Source organism: Ambystoma mexicanum, chromosome 2q (assembly GCF_040938575.1).
Source record: "Ambystoma mexicanum isolate Mex_15411 chromosome 2q, UKY_AmexF1_1, whole genome shotgun sequence".
Classification (NCBI taxonomy): domain Eukaryota; kingdom Metazoa; phylum Chordata; class Amphibia; order Caudata; family Ambystomatidae; genus Ambystoma; species Ambystoma mexicanum.
The window spans coordinates 1,209,625,031-1,209,642,299 of record NC_090924.1 but is presented as its reverse complement, the minus strand read 5'-3'; positions in this window follow the sequence as shown (position 1 = coordinate 1,209,642,299).

Sequence of the window (17,269 nt, the reverse complement as noted above, 5' to 3'; positions counted from 1 at the left end):
AATACTCCATCAAGTACCACAAACAAAAAAGAATCAATTAGAGAAAGTAAATCAGGTACTTCTTTAAAGAAGGAAGACAAACTCCAAAAAAAGCAGTTAGATACAGAACTACCTGGACCATTTAAATTCTCAAATATAGTTGGTGTAAGTTGCTATGCAAATGTAGCAATGAATATTCTATTTCAATTACCACCAATTGTTGACAACATTTACACACACAGTACAAACCCATTGTGTTTGCAAATTTTAGTACTTCACAGAAATGCAGCAAACAATCCTGACAACACATATAGTGTTTTTGGAATAAGACGACAATTGGACTACTGTGCTGGAATGGTGAAATTCACTATAAACTCACAGGAAGATCCACAAGAATTTCTAATGTACTTACTACAAGTACTGGAAAACAAAAACATACCTATACATGAAATCTTTTAGATTTCATACATGTGGAAACATACATGCACTCTCTGCAACAATGTGACACAAGAAGAAATCCCCAATGAACGCTTCATATATATATCAATACCAAATTGTGAATCCATTCCATTTCAGCAACTTGTACAAAATGCAAACCATGGTAGATTATGCTCTACCTGCAATTTAGATAATCGCTCCACGTTAGTAATACAAACACATAGTAAATACGTAATACTAATGCTTCTACGTTACAATGCAGATGGTACCAAAAACAACTGCAAGCTGACTGGATTCACACATGGTCAAATATCACTTGGTAAGAAAACCTTCACAACAATAGGTATAATCTACCACGCAGGAGCCACAACCAATTCAGGGCACTACACTGCATACATAAAAAAGAAATGTGGATGGTTTGAATGTAATGATAGTACCATTACTCTAAAGCAGAGATTACCAGCAAATCTTACAAACGCTTATTTGATGTTCTTAAAACCAAAATTTGATAAATAAACTGTATTTAAACCTTTAAGTAAATTTGTGTTACAAAAATATAAACTGTTAGAATACTCCAAAAGCTATCTAACTGCTCAAAGATTCTACAACAACTAATCAGATAAATGAATACCACTAAACTAGACCAAAAATACACAGTTAGAATATGCCAATTGGTATCTAACTGTCCCAAAATTGTAAATGTGCGTTAAACTAATATAAACTGGTAGAATACTCCAAAACCTATCTAACAGCTCAAAGATTCTACAACAACTAATCAGATGAATGAATACCACTAAATTAGGCCAAAAAATACACAGTTAGAATACGCCAATTGGTATCTAACTGTCCCAAAATTTAAAAATATCCAAATAGGTAAAAGAAAACCACTACAATATATTAAAAAAATAGACAGTTAGAATGCGCCAATTGGTATCTAACTGCTCCAAAATTTTATAATATCAAAACAAATGAAGAATCTGTTACTGTTCCAAAAGAAATACAACAAAGAAAAGTATAAAGCATTAGCCAGAAACAACAAGTGAACACTGAAAACAAACAAACAAATAATTGTAGCATAACAGAAAAAGGGTTTTTTTTTAAATTCAACATGGATTTCTTTTTCTCCCACAGACCCAAATTGCACAGTACTCTGATTTGTACTCTACTAAATATGAGGGTCGAAAAAAAATAAAAGTATATTGCTTATACAATGTAATAAGTCATTACAAAATACTAATACTAACATGCTATTTTCTTTTATCACAGAAATGAAGAAAAAAAACATGGACTCCCATTACTAGACCAAACAGTAAGTATACAATAATAAGGACAACCATAGCAGCACATAACATCCATAGTATCTAATACCTTTGTTTGTTATACATTTGTTTTTCACCCAAAGTTATAAACAAATATGAATGTGATATGCTCTGGTGGTTGTTGCCAGGGCATAGAGTCTTGGGTGCATGGCCAAATGGCCATGCACCCAAGACTCTATGCCCTGGCAACAACCACCGCAGCATATCGCATCCATAGAGTCAAACATTTCAACTATGATCTATGGGAAACTTTTAATGCCCGCGAACAATATGAGTGTTCTTAGAACACTTTGAGCTTGCCAGCGAACAATTCGGACACCGTTTTCAGGACACCCCCTACGAACATTTCAGACCAACGCGATAGTTCTTAGAACACTTTCAACTTAACAATGAACAATACGGACACCGTCCTAAGGACACCCCCTACGAACATTCCAGGACACCGGGAGTGTTTTCAAAAACGTCTTCAGAACACCCCCATCTTGTTTATTTGCGAACAATTCAGGACACCGCGAGTGTTCTTAGGACACATTCAACTTGACAGAGAACAATACGGACAGCGTCCTCAGGACACCCCCTACGAACATTCCAGGACACCGGGAGTGTTCTCAAAAACGTCTTCAGAACACCCCCATCTTGTTTATTTGCGAACAATTCAGGACACCGCGAGTGTTCTTAGGACACATTTAACTTGACAGAGAACAATACGGACAGCGTCCTCAGGACACCACCTACGAACATTCCAGGACACCGGGAGTGTTCTCAAAAACGTCTTCAGAACATCCCCATCTTGTTTATTTGCGAACATTTCAGGACACCGCGAGTGTTCTTAGGACATATTCAACTTGACAAAGAACAATACGGACAGCGTCCTCAGGACACCCCCTGCGAACACTCCCCGGACACCGCGAGTGTTCTTAGAACAGTTTCACTTTGCTTGCGAACAAAAGGGACACATTTTGACTCCTTAGAACACCCCCTAGTCAGTTTATTTAGAAAATTTCAGAACACCCGTGATGTCTGCAAACAAATCGAACACAAAAAGAACATCTAACACATAAAAAACACAACTTTCATCCTATCTCACACACTCCCACCCTCCCCAAACACTCCTACAGACCAACACACTCTACAAAATACACATTTTGAACAAAGTTTCACCGCGCAGTCCGGGGACGTCCAGGAATCCAATATGGCGGGCGCTACCGAAAAATCTGACGCGCTTCACGCTCTACGCCGTCCAATCAGCGAACACTTTGCATGTCCGCGAACATCACGCAAGACGATTGGCCAATTCGGACACTCTCCGCGGAGCGAACAGGGAAGTGTATCCGCAAACCGAACACAGATATCACTAATTTTTAGACTAATTAGACTAATTAGACTATTACAAACTTTCTGCAGAAGCTGCAATGGAATTATGCAGAGTATTATAACAAATGAAAATGCTACTAATAGATGAAGTGAGCATGGTCTCCAACCTGATGTTAGCTTTGATTCACCTCAGATTACAAGAAGTACTCAAAACAGACTATGAAGAGCTCTTTGCAGGAAAACACATTATTGTTTTTGGAGATCTGCTTCAATTAACATCAGTAATAGGTGAACCTATTTTTAAAACATTAGCGCACAAACTCTGCCGTAAAACTGTTGGCAGCATTGGAAATGTCAACCTTTGGCAACATTTCCAATACAGATAATTAACAGAAAACATGCGCCAATCTGCAGATCTCACTTATGCCAACATTTTAAAAAGTTTGAGAGTTGGTATACTTTCTAAAGAAGCAGAAGCAACATTGAAAACCCGGCACATTAATGCACTTTATGGCGATAATGCATGTGCTACAGATGTTATGGAACAATTAGCCCACAAAAATGTCAATTGTATGGCCTTAATGCCAACTCTTGCAAGCTGTTTCAAATTCAATGAAATCATGCTAAGTAAAGAAATGCAACCAATAATGGAAATTAGCGCCACAGGAAATACATGCTATGACACTACCCATGTGTGACCAAGCCCCAACAAAACTAAATAATTTAGAAAAATCAATCTCAAACACAGCAGGCTTAGAAAAGATGTTAAAATTATCCTTAAGTTGCAGAGTAATGCTTAAACGTAACCTTGACGTGGACCAAGGACTAGTTAATGGAGCACTGGGTACAGTTGTTGGCTTTCAAACATACCCATGTGACAACAAAATTCAGTTTGTCAATATACTCTTTGACAAACTTTCAGAAGTAAAACGGATAGGACGCTCAACAGCTAGATTCCTTCTCTTCAAAGATATGTATGTACGCAGAGAACAATTTTCTCTAAGTCTTGCATACGCAGTCACAATTCATAAATCACAAGGTCTTACCCTAGACAAAGCAATGATAGATATTGGTAACACAGTCTTTAAAGAAGGCATGAGCTACGTAGCACTATCACGCTTACGTACACTTGACGGTCTATTTCTAATCAACTTTGATGCAAGTAAAGTAAACGCTGATATTCCTTGCATTTTAGAATATAATAGACTTCGCTCACTATACACTCCCCATCTAAACACATATTCTGTTCCACAAAAACTAAAACGTTGTAAAAGAAAACTAAATAAAACTGAAATGCAACAGGACGTCACTGGAAATCCTCCAAAGAGAGTAAACGAAACTAATACTCCATCAAGTACCACAAACAAAAAAGAATCAATTAGAGAAAGTAAATCAGGTACTTCTTTAAAGAAGGAAGACAAACTCCAAAAAAAGCAGTTAGATACAGAACTACCTGGACCATTTAAATTCTCAAATATAGTTGGTGTAAGTTGCTATGCAAATGTAGCAATGAATATTCTATTTCAATTACCACCAATTGTTGACAACATTTACACACACAGTACAAACCCATTGTGTTTGCAAATTTTAGTACTTCACAGAAATGCAGCAAACAATCCTGACAACACATATAGTGTTTTTGGAATAAGACGACAATTGGACTACTGTGCTGGAATGGTGAAATTCACTATAAACTCACAGGAAGATCCACAAGAATTTCTAATGTACTTACTACAAGTACTGGAAAACAAAAACATACCTATACATGAAATCTTTTAGATTTCATACATGTGGAAACATACATGCACTCTCTGCAACAATGTGACACAAGAAGAAATCCCCAATGAACGCTTCATATATATATCAATACCAAATTGTGAATCCATTCCATTTCAGCAACTTGTACAAAATGCAAACCATGGTAGATTATGCTCTACCTGCAATTTAGATAATCGCTCCACGTTAGTAATACAAACACATAGTAAATACGTAATACTAATGCTTCTACGTTACAATGCAGATGGTACCAAAAACAACTGCAAGCTGACTGGATTCACACATGGTCAAATATCACTTGGTAAGAAAACCTTCACAACAATAGGTATAATCTACCACGCAGGAGCCACAACCAATTCAGGGCACTACACTGCATACATAAAAAAGAAATGTGGATGGTTTGAATGTAATGATAGTACCATTACTCTAAAGCAGAGATTACCAGCAAATCTTACAAACGCTTATTTGATGTTCTTAAAACCAAAATTTGATAAATAAACTGTATTTAAACCTTTAAGTAAATTTGTGTTACAAAAATATAAACTGTTAGAATACTCCAAAAGCTATCTAACTGCTCAAAGATTCTACAACAACTAATCAGATAAATGAATACCACTAAATTAGACCAAAAATACACAGTTAGAATACGCCAATTGGTATCTAACTGTCCCAAAATTATAAATGTGTGTTAAACTAATATAAACTGTTAGAATACTCCAAAACCTATCTAACAGCTCAAAGATTCTACAACAACTAATCAGATGAATGAATACCACTAAATTAGGCCAACAAATACACAGTTAGAATACGCCAATTGGTATCTAACTGTCCCAAAATGTAAAAATATCCAAATAGGTAAATGAAAACCACTACAATATATTAAAAAAATAGATAGTTAGAATGCGCCAATTGGTATCTAACTGCTCCAAAATTTTATAATATCAAAACAAATGAAGAATCTGTTACTGTTCCAAAAGAAATACAACAAAGCAAAGTATAAAGCATTAGCCAGAAACAACAAGTGATCACTGAAAACAAACAAACAAATAAATTGTAGCATAACAGAAAAAGGGTTTTTTTTAAATTCAACATGGATTTTTTTTTCTCCCACAGACCCAAATTGCACAGTACTCTGATTTGTACTCTACTAAATATGAGGGTCGAAAAAAAATAAAAGTATATTGCTTATACAATGTAATAAGTCATTACAAAATACTAATACTAACATGCTATTTTCTTTTATCACAGAAATGAAGAAAAAAAACATGGACTCCCATTACTAGACCAAACAGTAAGTATACAATAATAAGGACAACCATAGCAGCACATAACATCCATAGTATCTAATACCTTTGTTCGTTATACATTTGTTTTTCACCCAAAGTTATAAACAAATATGAATGTGATATGCTCCGGTGGTTGTTGCCAGGGAATAGAGTCTTGGGTGCATGGCCAAATGGCCATGCACCCAAGACTCTATGCCCTGGCAACAACCACCGCAGCATATCACATCCATAGAGTCAAACATTTCAACTATGATCTATGGGAAACTTTTAATGCCCGCGAACAAAGTGAGTGTTCTTAGAACACTTTGAGCTTGCCAGCGAACAATTCGGACACCGTTTTCAGGACACCCCCTACGAACATTTCAGACCAACGCGATAGTTCTTAGAACACTTTCAACTTAACAACGAACAATACGGACACCGTCCTAAGGACACCCCCTACGAACATTCCAGGACACCGGGAGTGTTTTCAAAAACGTCTTCAGAACACCCCCATCTTGTTTATTTGCGAACAATTCAGGACACCGCGAGTGTTCTTAGGACACATTCAACTTGACAGAGAACAATACGGACAGCGTCCTCAGGACACCCCCTACGAACATTCCAGGACACCGGGAGTGTTCTCAAAAACGTCTTCAGAAGACCCCCATCTTGTTTATTTGCGAACAATTCAGGACACCGCGAGTGTTCTTAGGACACATTTAACTTGACAGAGAACAATACGGACAGCGTCCTCAGGACACCACCTACCAACATTCCAGGACGCCGGGAGTGTTCTCAAAAACGTCTTCAGAACATCCCCATCTTGTTTATTTGCCAACATTTCAGGACACCGCGAGTGTTCTTAGGACACATTCAACTTGACAAAGAACAATACGGACAGCGTCCTCAGGACACCCCCTACGAACACTCCCCGGACACCGCGAGTGTTCTTAGAAGCGTCTTCAGAACACCCCCATTTAGTTTATTTGCGAACATTTCAGGACACCGCGAGTGTTCTTAGGACAGACTCAACTTGACAGAGAACAATACGGACAGCGTCCTCAGGACATCACCTACGAACAACACTCCCCGGACACCGCGAGTGTTCTTAGAACAGTTTCACTTTGCTTGCGAACAAAAGGGACACATTTTGACTCCTTAGAACACCCCCTAGTCAGTTTATTTAGAAAATTTCAGAACACCCGTGATGTCTGCAAACAAATCGAACACAAAAAGAACATCTAACACATAAAAAACACAACTTTCATCCTATCTCACACACTCCCACCCTCCCCAAACACTCCTACACACCAACACACTCTACAAAATACACATTTTGAACAAAGTTTCACCGCGCAGTCCGGGGACGTCCAGGAATCCAATATGGCGGGCGCTATCAAAAAATCTGACGCGCTTCACGCTCTACGCCGTCCAATCAGCGAACACTTTGCATGTCCGCGAACATCACGCAAGACGATTGGCCAATTCGGACACTCTCCGCAAACCGAACACAGATATCACTAATTTTTTTTGACCTACTTTTTGGTCATTTTAAAAAAATACTACTGGACGAATTTTCACTAAATTTGCAAAAGCACGCTTTCGGGATCAAGCCGCTGCTCCTGGTCCAAATTTGGTGGAAATCCGTCCAGCGGTTTGGGCTGTAGACGCAAGCAAATTTTTTTCCCATTCACTCTATGGAGAGTGACTATAATGTATACAAATATGAGCATATAGAGGGAAGGTAGAGTAATAAAAATAAAACTATGAGAAAGTGCTGATACCATAATGCACAGAAAGGATTCCTCTCTTTCAAGCCTGTATCTTCCGCTACGTACATGTTTCATATATGATGTGACAGGAACCCAAGTCTACAAATATAGTACCTTTTCAATTTTTACTTCCTGACTGTTACTGTACAAAACTATGTGGCTTCAATATGTCAGTAAAGGATAAAAAGGGAGAGCCAGCCATGTGATGTCATCAGTTATGTCATCAATGACATTTGTGATGTCATCTTTGATGTCCTGGGTGTTAGTGTTAGCAGTGCACGGTGGCGCAAGTTATGGTTGCTTATGTTACCATAACTGGCGAATTTCAAGGGTTTTTCGGTTTTACTTGGAACCATAACGTCCCTTTAACAAAGTTTTTTCACTGAATTTCATAGGTTTTTAGTAACAAAACTTAACCATAATATCCCTGACATGTAACATAGAACATACTAACCCCCTCGTAGTGATTTTCATGTCCGCGGACTACCGCCATGTCCGCGGACACATCGAAAATCTGAGCGTGGTGAATGTAAATTTAAATAGTGTGCCCCAATTCCCCTTTGAAGTTGGCTCTAAAAAGAGCCGTTTTATTTTTTTTTTACAGATGCTTGATAGACACCTGTTATTTTATATTTTTTTTCCTGTTTTTTTTTCTTACTTTACTCCTAAAATCTTCACATAACCTTCTCCAAAGCAACCCTTACGTTCCAAAATAAAAAGGCATTTCCGGTAAAAGATAAAGAAATGCCATCTTCTTTAAAATTAACAGCATTACTGGCATCAATATTCTGATTGTTACAGAAGAACATACCAGCTCTAAGCATGAAGGCACACATGCCTCGGTTGATGACACACCTAGCAATGTTTTGCTGAGGACAAAAAAACTGAACTATTGTCCCATATTGCCCTATGTAGTAATCCAGAAAAAATTACTTTCGCATTTGGAAGGATCTTCACTACGGCTTGAACCAAGCGTTCCAAATCAGCCAACAAAGTAGGGGCACTGACGTTGCCCAAATGGAAAGCACCGTAGTGCAAAACTACCACATGCGGACTGTTCATCGTGGCCATATCCGCACAAACTTGTACAATTCCCTGTACATTGCAATCAGGCACAGTGCTCCATACCACCTCCACTCCTTTGACATCAAAGTTCTTTGCAACATGCCTGCATTTAGCGTACTGCTGTAAACCATGCACAAACATATCTCTGAGCACCAACACCATGACTTTCTCCACTTCTGCCATCTTCACCACACACAGTCTCTTTCAACACAAATCCACAACCTCAACATCTGATTGGCTGATCTGTACAGTCTTCTTTCCATGTTGGATTTCCTGGAAAAACCCGGATTTACCACGCCCTGTCCACGAACAGCCGCGGTGTCCGCGGACGGCGTCCACTTTACTCTCTGTACCATTCCCTCATTGCATACAGCTAAGCAATCACACAATACGAATAACGTCCTCAGAACACCCCCATTTTGTGAATTTTCCAACATTTCAGGACAGTTATCATTTCATTATTCTACATATTAACATTACAAATATTATACTTGTATCTTGTACTCTGCACACAATGCTATCTTACTCCATTAGCAGCTCAGTATACTACATAGAATCCCATAATACAATGCTATTTATTGATATAAATGCATCGTTCAAAGCACTAATAACGGTATGATATTTATTGCAATATCCTTGACACTTTTTTCGGAACATTATAATGAAAATCCCTAGTACACAAATTCCATGAAAAGTACATACACATGTGATGTCATCAGTGATTTCATCAATGACATTTGCGATGTCATCTTTGATGTCTTGGGTGTTAGTCTTAGCAGTGCATGGTGTTGGCGCGAGTTAATTTTCATAGCTTACCATAACTTGCTTTTTTCAGGGGTCTTTCGGCTGTACTTAGAACCATAACGTCCTTTAAACAAACTTTTTTAATATCACGCAAACAATATACAAACATGGCGTGCAAAAACCAACTTCTACAGATGGCTTTACACAGAATGTTGCAAAGTAAGAATTTATGCTCGTTCACAGTGAAGGTCAGCTGCTTCATTTTTTTCTCGGGCCCCGGAGAGGCTCACGAAGCAGACTATAAGGTTGTATTGTGTTTTGACCTTGACAGACAGAGATTGTGATAAAAGACTTCTCTTGAAGGAGTGTTGCTAAAACGTAAGAGAAGATAAAGATGAAATTTCTGAAACGAAACCACTTTTACATATTATATCACTATGCGAAAGATCGTTGGCACACGCGGAGTCGTATTTTCGGACTGCACCACTTGTAGACAATGGAAATTGCAATTGTACTGTAAGTAACCCTTTACATTACTTTATACCAAATATAATTACAATAGCGTAGCATTAAAGACCGCTGAAGTTGAACTTGTTCGTTGAAAGTGGCATAATGTTTTCGACCGCGTACTATCACCGCCGAATTGATCCCCTGTAGTTTAGAGGGCTCTGAAAAAGGCAGACGACACAGAGTGGGTTAATAGAAATAATTTAACCGGTCTATAGGCGGTCAAGCGCTCTACTCGCTGTGCCACTTTACTGTAGCTTGTCAAGTGGCACAGCGAGTACAGCGCTCGCTTTGACATCCGTGCACAGCTTGCTAACGCAAGTTCGAATCCCGGCAAGCCCAAACTCAGCCTTTCATCCTTCCGTGGTCGATAAATGAGCACCACACACCGTGGTTAATACTAAGCACCGCTTAGATACCTCACAGTTCTTAGCGCTATATGAATGGGAAAATATTATTATTTTATTATTAACATACTCTTTTGCACTATCTTCGATAGCAAATAGTTTCACGCCCTAATAAATAAAATGATGATTTTTAATGAAGATCGGCTGGTGAGACTAATTTATGTTTTTTAAAACAGGTACGTGGCCCCGTTTTGTCTATGTCACGATTTACAGACTCCAGCGGATGGGGTCTTCAACTGCCAGGTGCAAGTCCAAATATGCAACTTCATGACCCTCACCATTTTATGGGACAATCGCCAAGGACCAATATGTCCTTACGCAGTACTAGCGGCTACAAACAACATACCAACCAATACGGTGGTCTAATGGCTCGTTGTTGGAGCAACCTTCCGATTATCAGAGAGACCATTTACTGCTTTTATCATAAACCAACAGCCTATCTACCGCAAAGGAACAATGCGCGGCTCCAAATAAACTTTTGCTGATCGACAGCAGTGACAATAACAAATCGCTGAATATTCACTAAACATTTCATGTGAAATAAATGTACTTTACCAAATGTACAATCCTGCTGTTTACTTTTAAACCACAGTTTCATATTCCGAATTGTGGCGCACTGAGTTGTAACCTGATCTAACACTCTCTGTACCGCAAAGGAACATCGCGTGTCTCAACATGAACTTTTGCGGATCGACAACAAAGACAAATGCAAATTGCTGAATTCTCTAAACATTTGATGTCAAATAAATGTACTTTACAACATTTACAATCTTGCTCTTTGCTTTTAAATCACAGTTTCATATTCTGAATTGTGGCGCGCTGTGTTGTGACATAATGTGTGTTGTCTTCCGGGTTGTAACGTCACGGAGAGAGGCGGGGAATATGAATGCTTTGATAATATCAGGTTTAGTGGTGGGAGATATGATTTAGTGTTTCAAAAGCAAGTCAGCCAGGTCAATAGCGCCAGTCATAGGATTATCACATAATGTCGATGCACACCAGCCGGATTTATCGTTTCTTTAGTGGACAAAAAGTCGGTTGACGCCCCTAGGAAATTGTACTATTAGCGGACAAAAATAGTGCTCTTAAAACACTTTCACCCTGACAACGAACAATACAAACAACGTTCTCAGAACACCCCCATTTTGTGTAATTGCAACCATTTCGGGACACTGCGAGTGTTCTTAGAACACATTCAACTAGACAGATTACAATACGGACAGCGTCCTGAGGACACCCCCAGTTTGTGTATTTACGAACAATTAAGTACACCGCAAGTGTTCATAGCTCATTTTTACCTTCCTTGCGAACAAAAATGACACATACTCCATCCTCTAAACACCCCACCATTTAGTTTATTTACAAAATGTCAGAACAGCCGTGTTCTCCGCGGACAAATCGAACGCAACAAAACGTCTAGCACATAAGAAAACAAAACATTGAACCTATCTCATACTCCCCCACCCTCCCCAAACACTCTTACACACCAACACACGGCACTAAATACAATTTTTATCCACGTTTCACTGCGCTGTACGTGGTCGACTGCGAATACAAGATGGCGGGCGCCACAGAAAATCTGACGCGCTCCACGCCCCTCGCCGTCCAATCAGCGAACACGTCGCATGTCCGACGCAAGCCCATGGGCCAATCGGGGTGCTGTCCGCGGAGCGAACAGGGAAGTCCGTCCGCAAAGCGAATGCAGATATCACTAATTTGTTTGCCTTACATTTTAGTCATTTTTAAAAAAACTACTTGACAGATTTACACCAGATTTACAAAAGCACGCTTTTGGGACCAGGCCGCCGCTCCTGCCGCAAATTTGGTGTAAATCCATCCAGCGGTTCGGGCTGTAGCCGTGCGCAAAGTTTTTTCCCATTCAGTCCATGGAAAAAAAAAAGTTTTGGGACCCCCCCTATAACTTTGCCCCCCCTGGACGAATCCTCACCAAATTTATAACTTCACACAAAAAATTCAGAGTGACCCAACTACTTTCTTTGCAAAGTTTGGTGAGGATCCGTCCAGAGAGAGCAAAGTTATAAGCCGCCCAAAAAGTGCTCTTCCTATGGAAACAGCAACTTAACCATAACTACATGGCCACTACCGTGGCCATGTAATCTGTTTGGTAATATATATTTATTTATATATATATATAGGGGTTTTGGGGGGTTTGGCGTTAGGTGGGGGGTACTGGGGGGTTTCCCCCCACATATATGTTACAATTGACCTTCACAATTCGGTCAATTGTGAAAAGGTCAATTGTAATTCGAACAGTTGTAAAACGAACAATTCGTATACAACCAGTTCCAATGCCTGTCCGTTCCAGAAGGGAATAGTTTGTATGAACATTACACTATTCATCCTCTACACTCAGGTACAGTCATTTGTGACAGTTTAGAATTGTATCAAATTAAAGCAATGAAAGGTGCACCAATCTGTGTCTGGGAAAAGAAGTTAGAATTGTGTTGTTTACCTATGCCTTTTCCTACTGGAACAGGAGGCAGATTGATGATTGGAAGGTTCCAATTTCTCATTCAGGATATCGTTGTACAAGAATGTATTCTGAAGATTCACGATTCCGCACCAATGTTGAATATATTTTTCACTTATTGTATGAAAGTGAATTTTCAACATTATGACTGGAATGAGATTTCAAATACTTTCTGCCTGTGAGATGCTTCAACAGGTCAAAGAAGAAAATTAAGTTCTAGAAGGTAAACCTACCAATATTCTTGCAACAATGAGAGGAATCAAAGATAATTGGTGTAGGAGACACTTAAAGGTTAGATGCATGATAAGAAACTGGGGCCCTCCAACTTGCTTTGTGACTTTAAGTTGTGCTGAGTATGAAATAATATAGAGAACACATGACACCCAGAGAATTGCGTTCCATGGACCCTGTTAGTGTATCGCGGTTCTTTCATCACAGATTTTTAGCCATGTTTCACTTTATATTGAATAAAGAATATGGTCCACTAGGAACCATGGAACATTTCTTTTGGAAGAAACAGTACCAGGCATATGGGGCTCCACAGTACATATGCTGTTGCAGATTAAAGATGCACCTCAGTTTGGTAAAGAAAGTGATAGCTGTGTGATGGAGTTTGTAGAAAAATATGTTACTTGTTCCATTCTTGCTCAGCATGTGAATGCTGATCTATGGAACAAGTGGAAAGATTTCAAAGCCACTCATGTGGTAAGTACCGTCAGAGAAAATACAAAAGTAAAGGCACGTACTACACTCAGTGCATATTTGGCATTCCAAGGCCTGTGACACCAGTTGGTGGAGTCATGTTACTGATAAGTCACTGCGAAATACCTATAATTATTATTATTTTTTATTATTATTATTAAACTTGTGTCATACAGCAGCACAAATGACCGGTTTTTAACACACTCAATAAATATATGAATAAACATCATAAAATATTCATTCCAGTAAGTAGGGGATCCCAGAAATAGTCCACCCAATCAAAGCAGTCAGACACACCAGGCCTCCAAATCATCAACAAAACTACAAATCCCTCAGAATACAAAACACTTTTTTTTCAAAGCATGGTAAAAAATATAATACAGGATTCATTGTTCCCTCCCATTAACAAACCCCATAGGGCCCTATGTTTAAAGGTGTGCCCCAAACCAGATGAAAGAAGTTCCACAGACCTAAGGGCTTCCAGTGCTTCACAATAAATCAGTAGAGGCCTAACAGTGTCAATTTAGTCAGAGCCACATAAACGGCATAGGCAAGACAACCTTGGGATGTTGTTCCAAGCACCCGTGATTTCCAAGGTCTTAACATAGTTGATTTTAAGTTTGAAGTCATCCCAGTACAATGTGTTGCCAACAAAGTCTCTGATGTAACTCAGAGAGTGTTCCCGCAAGAGAATATACTCAGCAAATAAGCCACTATTGTACTTCGTCGCAAGGTCTGCGATGTACTGCTCATGATAACAAGCATGAATAGAAGCAGCTTTGAACCATGGAAGTGACAATGTAAAAGGAGCAGCAGGCGCCAAGGCCAACCATTCAGCAGCAATGTTATTAATAACGTGTAAGGCACTGCCCTGCATGAAGGCAACCTTGTCCCAGCCGGCATTAAAAATGAATGAATTCAAGGTGCCAGGCTGTGCATTCGCTAGTCTCCAGTAAAGTGCTGGTCTGATTACACGAAATAACCATGGCCTGAACAGCTCATCTCCCTAGTTCCTTAAGGAGGATACAGGCAACGGTTTTGAAAGAGGCATCAAGCATAGTGAGGAGGGGATAATTGCCAGGGTCAAAACGGTCACCCTTCTTCAAAATAGGGACGACAATACTGTTTCTCCAGAAGATGGGCATAAGCTTGGATTCACCAACCCAATGGAACAGACATTCCAATGCTCTAGCCCAACTGTCAGTGTCTATCTTAACCACTGAACTGCAGATGCCATCATGACCGGGAGCTCAGGATGACTTGCTGACAATGATTTACTTCAGAATGTCAGGGGAGGTACAGGTGTAATGGCATTGGACAAGGAGCATACAAGGTCCATTGATAGAAATATCACCTTCTCCCAGAGTTTTAGTAACGTACTGGGCCCAGGCAGATTCGGGAGCACCAAGGAGATCACAAACCGAATGGTGACCATCGACCACCCTCCAGAATTGACATGCCTCATTTGCGAGAGCTACGCCAACTAAACTCTGGCATTGTGCACATTCAATTATGCCACAATGCTATTTTAGCAACTTCCAGTGTTGGACCTATGCTTTATTCATTAGTATGGCACATGCCGGAGGTGCTAAATCCATTCCTGCAATGGTTTGCAGATCCTTGCGCAAGTCATTGCTTTTCGTGGTAATTTTCCAGTCATATGGGTGGGAAGAGTGAAGGAATGTAGGCCTCTAACCCCAATGTTTCTCCTACGAAATGTAGATGTAACAAAGGCCTTTGCAACTTCCCCAAAGTCTCTACTCACAATTGAGGAACAAACGTGAGGATTTGCCACGTGCATTGTCGCACAGTGATCAACGTAGGCAGCAAGATCCAGACATAAGCTAACAGAGGCTTCGACCACTCTACGCTCATTCCATGGTGCACGATTTAAGGAGGGATTAAGCCACAGATGTCAGATGGCAGACAGAAGTTTAGTGACTTTACACGAGGCATGCAATCACTCTCCAAATGGGGGAAGATGCCCATATCAGTGATCAATAGAGGGTTCATTAGCCACAAAGGCATAATCCAAGAAGGAGACAGAATTAGGGCAAAACATACATTTCAGAATGGAGTCCTATGGAAAAGCACCGTTAATCATGACGAAGCCAAAAAAATAAAGTATGCTGTTACTTTCCAAGCCCCTCTTACAAGAGCGGGATAGTAAACTACCTTCCACACCGGTAAATTAACAGGGACCCTCGGTGTCAGCCAAGTTGAGAGAACCAGGGATCTGATCATTAAAATCCCCTCACACAATGCAGGGGGTACGGGCGGTCAGCTAGCTAGTCAGATTATCCATTTCGGTTAAGACTAAGGCATGGAGCTGCCTATGTGGGGGATCATAAAGATGAATAATCATGATCTCCCTACTATCCTTTTCAGAGGGAAAGGTAATCCTGCTCATTAGAATGTTAGGAGAATATATCAGTAATTCCACCAGTCTTTTGGGACTGTTAAGACCAAGAAGTGTGGGATATTTTTACCCATGCCAGGGCATGCCCCACTGCACCCCTTTGCCAATGGGGTAAAGAAAACAGCCAAAAATGGATATGCTAAACCCTGTCCGTGCCAAATCTGCAAAACTGTGCATGAGTCACAAATCAAAAAAAGGTGGCATACCCTGCCACACAGTTAAAGTTGGTGTAAAAACAGGACTCACTAAATGTCAGCTGTTACATGAAGCAAGGCCACAGAAGGGCTACCATGTCTTTAAAATCCAGTGTACCCCATCCATTGCAACCTTCAAAGTGCTGTTTTGGCACTAATTTCAGTAATTTTCCCAGTGAACTATTGAAATGAAAAGTGGGCTGAAATCACAGATTCTCCAGGTGGCTCAGAGAGAGCCGGACCTCACTGACTGACAGCTGCATAAGACAATTAGATGTCAAACCCAGTTTAAAGTGTTTCTTTGTCCTGAAGAAATTGAAAATTCACCTATTTAAAGCATGTTGGTGAATGCCTTAATTCTTTTAAATGGTCAAATCCCTTGTAAACTGTGCTTATTTTTATATCTGTAAAATGAAAAGACTTTCATTTAAAGCAACCCAGTATTGGAGTTAAGTAAATACTTAATTCTGATGTGACACTGCCAGCCTGGGAAAGATTAACACTTCAAAATTGACACTCCCTTGCTAAAGGAAGCCTTAATGGTTCCGGCATATTGACCACAAGGAGTACAATGGACTCATGAGACTTTCGTCTGTGGCTGAGCCAAGGACAATGGCAAGCTGCCTACTGATCTCTACAGGGGAGCTTCCCTCTCCATGAAGAGGACACACCTCCCTGATCAAAGTACTGTGACAGCTGTTGCCTGTGAAGGGGAGTTACAAAGGAAAACAAAAAACTGCTAGGACTTTTTAAATCCTTATTTGTGATTAAAGTTGAAACTCTTTAACTATGCAACCTGAAGGAGGATACAGGTAAAAATTGGAAGATGTTAACCTAAGTTTCGGCTTTTGCTTTGAAGACATTAATGAACCCT